Source organism: Paramormyrops kingsleyae, chromosome 19 (assembly GCF_048594095.1).
Source record: "Paramormyrops kingsleyae isolate MSU_618 chromosome 19, PKINGS_0.4, whole genome shotgun sequence".
Classification (NCBI taxonomy): domain Eukaryota; kingdom Metazoa; phylum Chordata; class Actinopteri; order Osteoglossiformes; family Mormyridae; genus Paramormyrops; species Paramormyrops kingsleyae.
This window is the reverse complement of record NC_132815.1, coordinates 19,506,980-19,514,578: the sequence shown is the minus strand read 5'-3', so window position 1 is coordinate 19,514,578 and position 7,599 is coordinate 19,506,980.

Here is a 7,599-nt window from a genome sequence, read left to right as displayed (position 1 = left end):
CTTTCTTTACTGCAAAAATCAAGGTTCAGGTTTTGCACCTAACCTTCTGTCTTGTGATCTAGAATAATGAACCATTTATTCTGAATTTGGTGCATCGAAATGGGGGTCGTGCTTCATTCTTTCGAAGGGTCACAAACATGAGCTGAACATCTAGAGGTGCTCCATTTACAATGTCTAATATTTGCCTTCAGAAATGTTTGGAGCTGTCTGTTCCCGTTTTCTCAATGTCGAACCGTGGGTGAGTCCACTGTAGGTCTGCTGTACGTGAACTTAGTTCATGAAATTACTTGAATCTTGTGCCTGAGACTCATTAATGAAATGAGCAAAAGCTCAATTCTACTGCCATTCTAGTGGACACAGTCTTCAGCAGGTTGGCAAAAACTGGCATGACCTTGCACTACTGTCCCAAACCCAGGAGAAAATTAAGTCTGACAACCACCTCGACTCAAGTAGGCTTGATCATCAACAAGGGGAAGACTAAGGTCCTGAAAGATAACACTACCACAGTTGACCCGATCAAGCTGGAAGGTGAGGCTCTGGGAGAGGTGGAAGCCTTCATCTACCTGGGCAGTGTCGTTGACAAGTTAGGTGGAACCGACACTGATTTTCAAAGCACGAATAGGCAAAGGAAGGGCAGCATTCCTGTAGCTGAAGAAAATCTGGAACTCAAAGGCACTGACTCTGCATATAAAGGTCAGGCAATTCAACGTCCAGTTGGTTCTCCTTTATGGAGCTGAGACCTGGAGAACAACAGTGGCAATAATGAAGAAAATGCAGACCTTCCTTAACACCTGTCTGCAAAAGCTCATCTGGAACTACGGCAGAAGACTAGCTCCTGAGGCTACGCTGGAGATGGATCAGCCACACACTCCACAAGCCGGCCTCAAACATCACCAAGCAAGTGCTCACCTGGAATCACCCAGAAATACCTGGCGTTGAGGCCTTGGAAAAGATGCCAGAAGAATGGGCTGCAATGCATCAGCTGGATTGGAAAGCCCAGGACCGAGATCCCTTGGTGGCGGCCTATGCCCCGGGAGGGGTAATAAGTGACGCAAAGCAAAACACCTGAAATTTTTGCCTTTATTGCAAAGTTTTGACAAATCAAATGGTTGTAGCAGTAGCTGATGTGTGGCATTTGGAGTCCTGTTCTTGCCTGGTAATCTGTATCTGTTATGGCCTGTTCTAATGCATGGGTGACTTTTTCCCATTCGACTCATGAAATGCTGACACACCTGGTAAGAGTGTCGCTGCAAATCATACTGAGCCAAGGTGAAGCTGCTATGTAATAAAGGCCTGGACCTAGGCTATGGACTATGGAAAAGGACATATGCAGGTGCATAATGTGGAGGAATTGACAGAGAAACAGATAATAGCAATTACCAGCCCCACCCCCCGAAAAAGTTCATTACCTTTAGATTTTCTGGTAAAGGCTTCATTAGACTTTGTACTGTCAATTACAGTATAAGCTAGATACACTATATTGCCAAAAATATTGGGGCACCTCTCCAAATCATAGAATTCAGGTGTTCCAATCACTTCCATAGCTGCCGGTGTATTAAATCAAGCGTCTAGGCATGCTGACTGCTTCTACAAACATTTTCGCAAGAATGGGTCACGCTCAGGAGCTCAGTGAATTTGAGCGTGATGTCGTGATAGGATGCCACCTGTGCAATAAGTCCGTTTGTGAAATTTCCTCGCTGCTAAATATTCCACGGGCAACTGTTAGTGGTATTTTAACAAAGTGGAAGCAATTGGGAATCACAGCAACTCAGCCTATGGCTATGTAGGAACCATCCACTGGCCCAATGGCAAAATCCAATTGGACAGCCGAAGGCTTGGAATGCGTGAATATCCTTCCGAGCGCTCCTGCAAAGTTACTTACCCTTTTAGGTACAACTGAATTATATCTGACTCCAATTTAATAAAAGATCTTTTATGGCGTTTTTAGTCATGACATTTCTGTTATTCAGATTACTCCTGGCCTGTACTTTCTATTGCTTAACTCCCATTAATCCCGGACAGTGGAGTTCACTGGATTCGCCTCGGCCGAGAGGGCTATCCGCGGGTCTGCTATGTAGGACTCGGTTCAGAAGGTGGGAAATCCCTACAACGTAACACAATGTCAGCCTAGAAAACTGTTCAGACCCGACGACCTATAACTCTTCAGAGGCTCAGCCGCCACTTGCCGTATCTGAGCTTATGAGTGCCTCAGAGGCTAGGCCGGTGTTCGCTGTAACTCCGCTTGTGCGCGCCTCAGAGGCTGGGCCGATGTTCGCTGTGACTCCGCGTGTGCGCGCCTCAGAGGCTAAGCCGGTGTTCGCTGTACAGTAACTCCGCGTGTGCGCGCCTCAGAGGCTAAGCCGGTGTTCGCTGTAACTCCGTGTGTGAGCGCCTCAGAGGCTAAGCCGGTGTTTGCTGTAACTCCGCGTGTGCGCGTCTCAGAGGCTGGGCCGGTGTTCGCTGTAACTCCGCGTATGCGCGCCTCAGAGGCTAAGCCGGTGTTCGCTGTAACTCCGCGTGTGCGCGTCTCAGAGGCTGGGCCGGTGTTCGCTGTAACTCCGCGTATGCGCGCCTCAGAGGCTAAGCCGGTGTTTGCTGTAACTCCGCGTGTGCGCGCCTCAGAGGCTGGGCCGGTGTTTGCTGTAACTCCGCGTGTGCGCGCCTCAGAGGCTGGGCTGGACTTTACCATAACTCTGGAGTGACAAATCATGCTTCTCTGTCTGGCAATCCGATGGATGAGTCTGGGTTTGGTAGATGCCAGGATAATGGTACTTGCCTGAATGCATTGTGCCAAGTGTAAAGTTTGGTGGGGGGGGGATTATGGTGTGGGGCTGTTTTCAGGGTTCCTCTTCTCACCCCTATCCCATTTCCTAAGGGCTTGGGCCCTTAGTTCCAGTGAAAGGAACTCTTAATGCTGCAGCATTTAAAGCCATTTTGGACAATTTCAAGCTCCCAACTTTGCGGGAATAGTTTGGGGATGGTCCCTTCCTGTACCAACATGACTGCACACCAGTGCACAAAGCAAGGTCCCTAAGGGCATGGATGAGCGAGTCTGGTGTGGAGGAACTTGATGGGACTGCACCGAGTCCTGACCTCAACCCGACAGAACACCTTTGGGATGAATTAGAGCGGAGACTGCGAGCCAGGACTTCTCATCCAACATCAGTGCCTGACCTCTCAAATGCTCTCCTGGAAGAATGGTGAAAAATTCCCATAAACACACTCCTAAACCTCATGGACAGCCCTTCCCTGAAGAGTTGAAGCTGTTATAGCTGCAAAGGGTGGGCCGACTCCATATTAAAGCCTTTGTATTAAGAATGGGATGTCATTAAAGTTCATGTGTGTGTAAAGGCAGGTGTTCCAATACGTCAGAATAGGCTTTATTCACCAGATATTCAATGCATATGGTGTGCTGACAAGACCTCCACATGGTGGAGGTCATGGTGCTACCTGTCTTCAATACCTGCAACAAAAAGAGTTACTTGGAACAATATTAGATTATGCTTGTCTGCTCCTGGGGGGAATTCTTGGTCAGGCTACATCTGGCACTTCAGTTGAGTTCATCCTGAAAAATAATAGCTAGCTATACTGTGTGTTGGCAATTTTTATTGCGTTTTGTTAGCAAATAATTTGCAAGGATTGATAACTTTTAAATAACTACAGTATTTACTGGTAGAACTTGATAACTGCTGGATTCCCATAGACCTCCCATTTTTAGCAGGAGGTCCCATTTTGTGGCTTAGCACCACCTCTAGCTGTTGACGATTTTGGTCCATTTTGGAGGACAGTTGGTATGTTGTTAAAGCTGGCGTAACGTGTTGATGGTAACAGTGAATTACGTCAGTCAGTATCCCTCTCATGGGGCTTTTCCTTTCTGTCCATCCTTATAGCTACATTGTTGCTATTTTCAGTAGTGAATGCTGTTGCTTTACATTGTTGTCACTAGAATCACAATGAGCTATTAAGAACATAAGAACATAAGAACTATACAAACGAGAGGAGGCCATTCGGCCCATCGAGCTCGCTTGGGGAGAAACTTTCACCATTTTGGTTTGAGTGGATGATTTTCCATGTCCCTGCATTCAAAAGCTGCAAGAGTAGTGTGAGGTTTCGTCTATTTGACATATCTTGTTCCATTGTTCCATTTACATTTGCTAAGATTCATTACTTTTGAATTCTGTTTACCTCAACTTTAAAAGGCAGTTAAATTTCTATTACTCATTTACCATACTGTTTTCTTAAAAACACATCCTAATTTAATGGTTACCCAATTCACAAAAGTATTTTCTTTTCGTTCCCCAAAAGACTTCAAGCATGCAAATCTCTGGAAATGCATGGAATGCCAATAGATTTTTGTTCCCAAGCAATAGAATGAAATATTATTCATTTTGAGAAAAGCATTAATGGTCAATGAATGGCACCTTGGTGTTCCTGCTAGTGTAGTTCTGCTGACTCAAAATGTCTTAATATATTGATGAATGTTTAGTTCTTAAACTGGAAATAACTGTTGGTTTTCCTTTATCATGAGATCACAGTTAAATGGATCTCTAGGTCAGTTTTAAATGCTTTCACCATTTTGGTTTGAGTGGATGATTTTCCATGTCCCTGCATTCAAAAGAATCGGGCTTTTTTTTTGTTGTTTTAGTTCCATGATTAAAATGTGTCAAGGAAAACATTTTGTCTTAAAATTGACGTTTTTATTTAATGGGTTTTTGGAGGCTTTTTCTCCCTGTTCCCGCATCCCCAATATCACTTATACCTGATATGTCTGCTGTAATGTCACTTTAAAATACAACCGTCAGCCCCTTCCTGACATCATCCCTCAGGAAATTACATCATGTATAGTGGTGGGAGCAAAGATATCAGTAAATATATTATCGAGTTTTATGGATTTTGTGGTGTTTTATGGCTTTAATCACTTTGTCTCTCTCTACCACATTCCACCTCCTTAGCTAAAATTATATTTATTGATATAAAAATAAAGTTTTTATGTTTGGTTGCTTTTGAACCCTCATTGAGGAATGGCTGACTTAAGCTCAGAGAAATATTATTAGAAATATTCCCATTAATGATGAACTGTAATAAAACAAATACCATGTTAATTCATGAGTTATTGATATTTACATGTTTACATTTGTTAGGCCTATTATGTTTTTGTAGTTAGGATTTGTTGGGTCATACATTATTTTACATTACATTACTTTCCATTACATGGTTATATCTGTACATGCAAGTTATCTTAATGGTTGTGGTTTTGATTGTGGTCTCTGCTTAGTGATCTTGTATTTTGCACCTGTCTCATACGTCTCAGGTCCTCATGGTGTATTTGATCTGAATAGCTCTTCTTTTGGGTTTTTACAAAGTTTTTGTAATGTACATCACCTGCTCAAATACTAAATTACAATTGACTCTGGCAGATCAGCCTTGTAACAATTGTAGGTCCTTGACAGCAATATTCCTGCAATGTATGACAACCTTCACCGGTATAATGTTTTGGGCAAAAGCGTCTGCTGAATAAATTTAACAGAAATGCTGTGTACATGACTTAAGGGATGCTGCTGAGGTCTGCTGAAATGCATAAGTGTTACAGAGTGGGTTGTGACTGAGATTCTGGGAAATGCCAAAAAATACCTTCAGAAGGAGACATGGCAGAGAAACAAACAGGGAACAGAAGTTAATAGCAGGTCTCAGTGCGAGCGAGAAGTGAGCCTGAAGGAAGAGGTGGAGAGAAGTGAAAGGAGCAGCGAAAGCTGGATCGAGCAGCAAGACACCACCAGGATTTGCAGAGCCGTGGAAGTCAATCCTAGAAGCTGCTGCTGGATCACCCTGCGTTACTGCTGCACCACAAGGGTCATCTTCCCTGAGTACACTGACCAACAGCATGGAGTATGTCTGATCATGAGGCACGCCCTGAGTACACTGACCAACAGCGTGGCGTATGTCTGATCATGAGGCACGCCCTGAGTACACTGACCAACAGCGTGGAGTATGTCTGATCATGAGGCACGCCCTGAGTACACTGACCAACAGCGTGGAGTATGTCTGATCATGAGGCACGCCCTGAGTACACTGACCAACAGCGTGGCGTATGTCTGATCATGAGGCACGCCCTGAGTACACTGACCAACAGCGTGGAGTATGTCTGATCATGAGGCACGCCCTGAGTACACGGACCAACAGCGTGGAGTATGTCTGATCATGAGGCACGCCCTGAGTACACTGACCAACAGCGTGGAGTATGTCTGATCATGAGGCACGCCCTGAGTACACTGACCAACGGCGTGGAGTATGTCTGATCATGGGGCACGCCCTGAGTACACGGACCAACGGCGTGGAGTATGTCTGTTCATGAGGCACGCCCTGAGTACACTGACCAGCGGCGTGGAGTATGTCTGATCATGAGGCACGCCCTGGGAAAACCAGTCATACGAGAGCACTTTGGAAGCTAAACTTATAAATGAGGTAGAAACAAGAGGCTGTGTGACGTGGTGGAATTCGTCAATCGGATTAGGAAATGGGATAGGGGAGAGAAGAGGAACCATATGGGGACAGACGAAATGGCCTTACTGTGTTCCAGAGGCTGCTCCCCAAGGTCCAGTTCTCTGCTTAACCTGGTTTCTTTTTGGCTATTAGTCCATTAAGGTTATTAAGGAGAATGTTTTTTTCACCTGGATAAATGTTATTACAGATGTTGTTTTACTGTCACTCATCTTCCTACTTCTCAAAAGGTAAAAATGAGTTCACAAAATGTTATAGAGCATGCACATTATGTATTGCCATTCAAAATAGTTTGCTCAGTCACTCAGCATATTTCGTTCAATGCAGTTAAAAAAAAGCTAATTTTTGTACTAACATGGAGATTTGGAAAAAGAAGTGGTGAATGAAGTGCTTTCTCATTTGTCATATACGTAATGAATTAAATAATAAACTTGAACATAGTAGAATAAGGGACAAAAACATTTTTATAAACGCATACTGTGATCTTTTCATGCATTGAGATCTTTGCAATGCTGTGTTAATGTACTTAACAGAGGGAAAACATTTTCCTGCCCTTTCGTGAAAAAGCGTCTCTAATTATAAGACTTTAAGTGATTGGGCTTGAGCAGAGTATATTTCTGGCAGTCTAGTATAATTCTAGAAGTAGTTTAACAGAATAATAAAAAAATTGCGTTCACTTTCTAAGCATTACAAAGAAGCGCATAGCAGGAATATCCCCCAAACCATTGTCAGTTTCATACCAAATGACTTGGACACTGGTAACTGTACTAGTCATGCAGTAAAATAATGGCTTTATCAGCACTTTCTCCAGGTTTTCACACATCACTGAAGTGTGTCTCCATGCTTTGTCACTGGTGGCTCGATAAAAACCCTCTAAGACAACTTCAAAGTGCTAATTGATCAATTACCGGAACATGTCTGGCAGTGGCTTCACTCTGGCAGGCAGAAGGGCAGTTTACATGAATAATGTTTCAGACAATGTCTCAATAAAACGACATTACAAGCCCTGTGGTCAGATTGATTTCATCTCACGGAAACATCTAAAAAGTCACAGCAAACCATTTGTAAGCTCTGTCATGAACGCAGCCCTGTACTCCAGAG